Raw genomic sequence first — 6,402 nt, 5'->3', positions numbered from 1 at the left:
AGTCCAGTAGCCCATAATAGCATTGGGTCTTCTATTTAACTGGCAATGTCAGAAATTATTGACCTGAGTCCCTCACAGCTCAACATAACAGCATGACTTTATTTCCTATATTTCGTCTTCATACTTTTCTACTGGATGGTTAAGAGCAAGATAAAGCAGGACCTATGCAACAAGAGTTGTAGCTTTTTGGTCTGAGAAGGTCAGTGAAAGCAGAAGTGTTTTTTGTTTGTTTGTTTGTTTGTTTGTTTGTTTGTTTGTTTTTGCTCCGAATGCCTTCAAGGCATGACTGGCTGTCTTGTGTTGTGGGGATCGAACCACAGCAACCTGAGCCTGACTGCTGTGTTGAAGCAGCCACTTAAAGAACTGAGCTAAGGGGCAGGCCCCCCAAGCGTGCTAATCTTGAGGTTCCAAAGGGATACCCTGTGAGTTAGAGAAGGGGTGGGCCCCTGGGGCTTTTTTAAATCCTCTAGAAAAAATGAATGTAACCAAAAAAAATTGTTCCTAAGATACCATCAGATTAGTGGAGGACAAAGGTTTACCTACTGTACTAAGCTCAAGCTAGGTAGAGAGAGAATGCCAGTAAACAGCTGGAAATTTGTCCTTGAAACTGGAGACCTGAGTTCATGTCCCTGTTTGGACAAGTTCCAGTGAACAAGTGACTTAATCTGTTTGTCTTAATTTCCTCTTCTCTAAAGCAACATGGTAGTATTCCTGATCTTTGCACGTTGAGAGCTATATAAGATAGAATATAGGTGAGCACTTAGCACACTTAGACAAAAACCAAGTGCCCAGTAAACACTATTACAATTATTACCATCATCAATGTAGTTGTTACAGAAATAGAGAAATGTAACTACATAATAAAATGTTAATGTTATTTAATTTTATTTTTTAAATTCATCATTTAAATATTAGCATTAATTATATGCAGATAAATCTAATTATTTGATGCATATTTTATAGTAAAACTACTATTAAAAGGAGGAAAAAAAGTGGTATGATAGAGTAGTTAAACATGTGTTAAATCACAGTTCACACTCCCAGTTCTGTCACCAATTCCCTGTGTCTGGGTTAATCACTTAGTTTCCAGCATCGTAGGACCAAGTGTGAAATATATTTTAAAAAGTAAATGAGGGCGCTTCTAAAGTGCTCATGTAGTGCCCTGCACAGAATAAAGTAAGATATAGATTTATGTCTGATTATTATTATCATTATTATTATGGGTTTTTTTTTCTCTGCAGCTTTTAGGCCTTTTGTGATTCTGCTTGTCTTCAATTTGTAATTCTAAAGTATACATACTGAAAAGGAGTCCAGAGTGGCTAGTATTTTTCTGGATGGGCAGAGATGGATGGTCATTTGGGATTCAGACTATCAGGCCCTAGAATACATCCCCACGGTACTGGAAAGGGAATAAAACATTGCTATGAGCCCAGCCTAATAACTACAGTCCTGGCTTTGAAAGTTAACTTCATTCCAGTGGCCCACACAGCAGACCCAGGACACGATACAGACTCTTTCTGTAGCCCCACTCTACCAGTCAGTTCTACATGCACTCTCCACTCTCCTGGCTGACTCATTCATTGCTTTCTTCAAATATTTACTGAAAGCTTCCCAAAGTAGTAAGCCTTGAGGCTGCAGAGCACTCTGAGTGAAATGAAGCGATGGTTTCTATGACAACGCTTTGGCACTTATTAGTGTTTGCGTGGGCACTGAGTCAAGAGTTGGGGTCCAGACAGGCCCTTGCTGAGAAGAGTAGGAGAAAAGAGGACAGAGGATGCAGAATTGCTCTCACTTGGCCCTCTTGGATGACAGCCATAGAAGACAGTCCTGAGCATGTTTGTGAAACAGTCTGGCCATATGGCTTTAGAGATATGGTTTAGGAATTCTTCAGGAAGCTCCAGTGCCACTTACCTTACTCAGTGCCCCTGTCTTTGCACAAGTTCAGCTTCCTCAAATTTCCCTTTATCATGCAACCATACCTCTGCCCTTAACCTTTGCTTTCACTTCCCACTATCTATAGATAAGGTTATATTGTGATATTTGAAGTCTTTCACACTGTCTTTTCCAGAAACTCCACCAGTTTCTCTAACTCGACCCTGTGTCCCTCCTACTTCAGCAAGACTGCTTCCAGTCCCTGTCACCCTGCAGATGTCTCTCCCTTCATCTCACTTTCCGCTACCATCCTCTTTGCTTAGAGTTCCTGCAGCCCTATGTCATATATCCAGGGCCTACCTTTCAAGATGCATCCTAAACCCCATTTTCTTCAAAAGTTTTTCTGACCACTCCTACACCATGGAAACTCCTTTGAGCTCTAATTACATCACCTCTCAGACTTGTATGCAGTTAACACTTAAGCATATACTACCTGTTTCATTGTTTTTACTACTGTTTATGTATCTCTATTCAATTAGGACAATAAGCTCTTCCCCAAAATGGGACATTTAATGTTTTTCTGTTTCTAAAGCACTTAGTATGCTGGTGTGCTCATAAGGAATTACCCAGCATATGCAGATGGCCTAGCCCATTGCCTTGTGCCTTGTTATAGTAATTGATGGATAGATGTGTGATAACAATGTTGCAATAACAACTCTCAAATCCTCAAATAGTGTTCTCTCTCTCTGTCTCTCTCTGTCTCTCTTTCTGTCTCTCACTATCTCTCTGTCTCTCTCTTTCTGTCTCTCACTATCTCTCTCTGTCTCTCTCTGCCTCTCTCTCTCTCTCTCTCTCTCTCTCTCTCTCTCTCTCATATTCAGGGTCAAACACAGGACTTTATGCATGCTATGTAAGTGCTCTACCACTGAGCCACAACCCCACACCTAGCCACAAATACTTCCTGATTGATACCTTTGCACACCCCACACACCATTTCTACTCATGGGCTGCATATGACACCACAGGGAATTCCATAAGACTGACTTAGAACATTCATGAGACATTTGATTGGCAAAAATCAGTGATTAGCCACTGACATTGTGCACTCCTGCTGCTGTCTGCTTACAACCCCAGCCATCAGGGTGGGATGCATAATTTTTGAGAACCTAATGAGCAACAGAAGTGTGAGGCCTCTTGTGAAGAAGCTAACAATTTCATGACAGTGAAAGAAGAGATTTAAAACAAGCACAGGGCTCTTGTGCTTGTAGGACCTTGGGGCATGGCACAGGTTGTGTTGCACCTTCAGGAAACAAGCATTGCTGCTACACTCCTTCCCTTGTGATTTTCCCCAAGTTCCTACAAGAGACAGGGGAGTTTCACATGTAGCAAATACATAACAAATGATTCTGGATTAATTTACCAACATGCTGTTGTTGGGATCATTTTTCTTGTGCCCTGCTTTGCATTTTCCCAGACCTTGTTCAAGCCTTTACTGTTCTGTTGCTTGTGATATTGGCTTCTCACTATGCAGTTCTGAGGAAATCGGACTACAAAGGAGATGTTGCATCTATTTTATGTCTTTTTTGTTCCCAGGCTCTGATTTCATTTGAATCAATTGTGGCTACTCTCATGATTGAGGTACGTTGTTAGTCCCCTATCCAACAACCCATTTGCCAGGGCAAGACAAGAAGTCAATAGAGACAATATGTGGTCAAGAATAAAAAAGGGGGTTGGGGAGATGGTTCGGTAGAATAAGTGCTTCCCTGGCAAGCGCAAGGGTCTGAGTTCAATCCCAGGTTCCGCAAAAAAAAAAAAAAAAAAAAAGAATTAAAAAAGTTCTTACCAATGGCCAGCCAAATAGCTCAGCAGATTAAAGTGCCTACAAGCGGGTTCAGGGGCCAGGGGTTCGATCCTCCAGGCCTGCTGTGTAGACCCCACTCCCAGGGCATGCTGAGACAGCAATTGAGACTGGGCGTGGTGGCGCACACCTGTAATTCCAGCTCTTGGGAGGCTGTAAACAGGTGGATCACTACGCGTTCAATCTAGTTGTGAGACATTGATCACCCTGTAGACCTTTCCCTAAAAATACAAAAAGAAAAGTTCATACTAACATCTCAAAATAAGTAGAAGAGTTCGAAGTTTTCTAATACAAAATAATGATAATGACCTTATTTGATCATTGCACTTTTTTGCATATATTGAATTATAATAGGGCCGGGGATATAGCTCAGTTGCAAAAGCACCTGCCTGAATGACCGTAGTATATTTCATAAATATGTATAACTGCTGTGTGTTAATTAAAAATTATAAAATCTCACTGAACATTATGTTATTGTAGCTATTAAAGTGTATTGTCAACATGGTTGGCTCGAGTATGCACACCAGCAGTTCTAGGAACACACTTCTGGGGCTGTGTGGATAGGACATAGAGATGTGCTGTTAGTCTTATCTTGTTCTTGTGTAATTCTTCTCTGGTACTGTTTTTCTGCTGTTTCCTGGTCACCATGAATTAAGCAGCTTTGCTCTAGCAAACCCTGCAAGCATGAATTTTCTATCCTCAAACCAGCTGGTAATGGACTAGATCTCCCAAAACAATGAGCCAAATTTAACCTCACATTCTTTAAGTTATGTTAAGTATTGTATTTTGTCACAGTGGTGAGAAAGCTGGCTAATACAGTCATAGATTTTTTTTACTTTTATTTATTTATGTGTGTGTGTGTGTGTGTGTGTGTGGCCAGCTCAGCCCACCAGGGGGCGGGGCTGGCTGGCATGTGGTGCTGGGGGATTGAACCGCGGTCCCTGTGCTTTGCGAAGCTTGTTTTAAGTGGGTGCTTTAGACCACTGAGCCATCTCTCCAGCACCTAGTCATAGATTTTAAATCATAATTTTACTCTTCTTAAAAATATCAAACTGTAGAACACTCCACTCCATTTATTTACACACAGTAAGCATCATTCTAAAGTGTCTCGGATGAGTCTAATATTTAAAATTTCTGAGCGTCTATTTCTGTTGTTTACTTTTGTATAGGTTTTCACGTGCTAGCCAGTGCATTTGAAAATTATTTGTAGGAGCAAGGTTGAAACTCAGAATAAAGGTGTCTTTCTTCAAAATTTGTGTTTGAGACTTCCGCCCTCCCTCTAGCTTCCACCTTGGGTCCCCGCTTATGTGTGCCTAATCTCAGCTGGTCTACCCAAGACCCCCTGAGCCCCAGCCCTAGTCCCCCACGATGCCCCATATCTACCCCAACAAGATGAAAGAAACTATCAGGAATCAGAAAAGCTCACGAAACTGCAGGCACAAGTGCATATTGGTGAGAAAGGAGCTGTTCGCAGAAAGAAGAACGTGGTTCATGGACCAGCCACAACGTATGATAAAAAAAACTTCAATTCTCATTAAAGAAGTTAGGAGTAAACAATAGCTCTGGTATTGAAGAGGTGAATATGTTTGCAAACCAGGGAACACTTATCCACTTCAACAACCCAAAAGTTCAGGATTCTCTGACAGCAAACACTTTCACCATTACACGCCATGCTGAGACAAAACAACTGACAGAAATGCTACCCAGCATCTTGAACCAGCTTGGTGTAGACAGTCGGACTAGCTTAAGGAGAACAGCCGAAGCTCTGCCCAAACAATCTGTGGATGGAAAAGCACCGCTTGCTACTGGAGAAGAGGATGATGATGAGGTTCCAGATCTTGTGGAGAATTTTGATGAGGCTTCTAAGAATGAGGCAAACTGAACTAAGTCAGCTTCTGAAAAAGATCAAATTTGGAAGATATTGCTGGGAGCTGCTATTTTACATTATGACTGATTTTTAAAATTGTTTTTGTTTATGGATCTGATAAAATCTAGATCTCTCATATTTTTAATCCCAAGCCCCTTGGACACTGCAGCTCTTTTCAGTTTTTCCTTGTATACAATGCATTCTTTGCAGCCAATTGAGCTGGAGAAGTCTGAAAATAAAGCTTGAAACAGATTAATAAAAATAAACTTGTGTTTGCTTTAGCCAGGAACCTAGATTACCCCTATCCTGGAACCCTCTTAAATTTACAATTAGACTTTTCCTAGACAGTATAAACTCAGGAGAAAGGTCAACAGGGTACATGTGTGGTTTGCACTTGTCCAGTAGTTATGATTCTTAGGATACCTAGTTTTGTCTAGGGCATATTTCCTACCAGTCTTCTTACTTTCTGGTGAGTCTGAGCTGTGATTTCTGTCCTTCTAGACTCACAAGTTTTTCAACATGCAAGTTCAAATTTTCTGGCATTATAAACCACTATTTGGGCAAAAGTAACTACTTCTATACTTAGTTCTGTAGGTTCTCACTATTGCTTCATTTTAGTCTTGTAACACTAACATAAAAGTTCTTTATTGCTTTATTGCTTATATTTTTTAAAATATATTTTTGTCATTTTAGCTACTTTCAACCACTATAACAAATGAAAATTATACCACATGCAATTTTCTTATCATGCTTTGAAAGAGGATGGTAGCCTAGATGCCTAAGTCAGTCAGGTTATCTATCTCTA

At 40.6% G+C, this 6,402-nt stretch overlaps 1 pseudogene; it reads left to right on the top strand.

The window, feature by feature from the left end:
* Window positions 1-5,312: 5,312 nt before the first annotated feature.
* On the top strand, window positions 5,313-5,672 carry LOC105743334 (annotated as a pseudogene).
* The last annotated feature ends 730 nt before the right edge of the window (window positions 5,673-6,402 follow it).

Source organism: Octodon degus, unplaced genomic scaffold (genome assembly GCF_000260255.1).
Source record: "Octodon degus isolate 3935 unplaced genomic scaffold, OctDeg1.0 scaffold00117, whole genome shotgun sequence".
Lineage (NCBI taxonomy): Eukaryota > Metazoa > Chordata > Mammalia > Rodentia > Octodontidae > Octodon > Octodon degus.
Note: the sequence above shows the minus strand (reverse complement) of the source record. Positions and strands in the feature narration are given on the sequence as shown.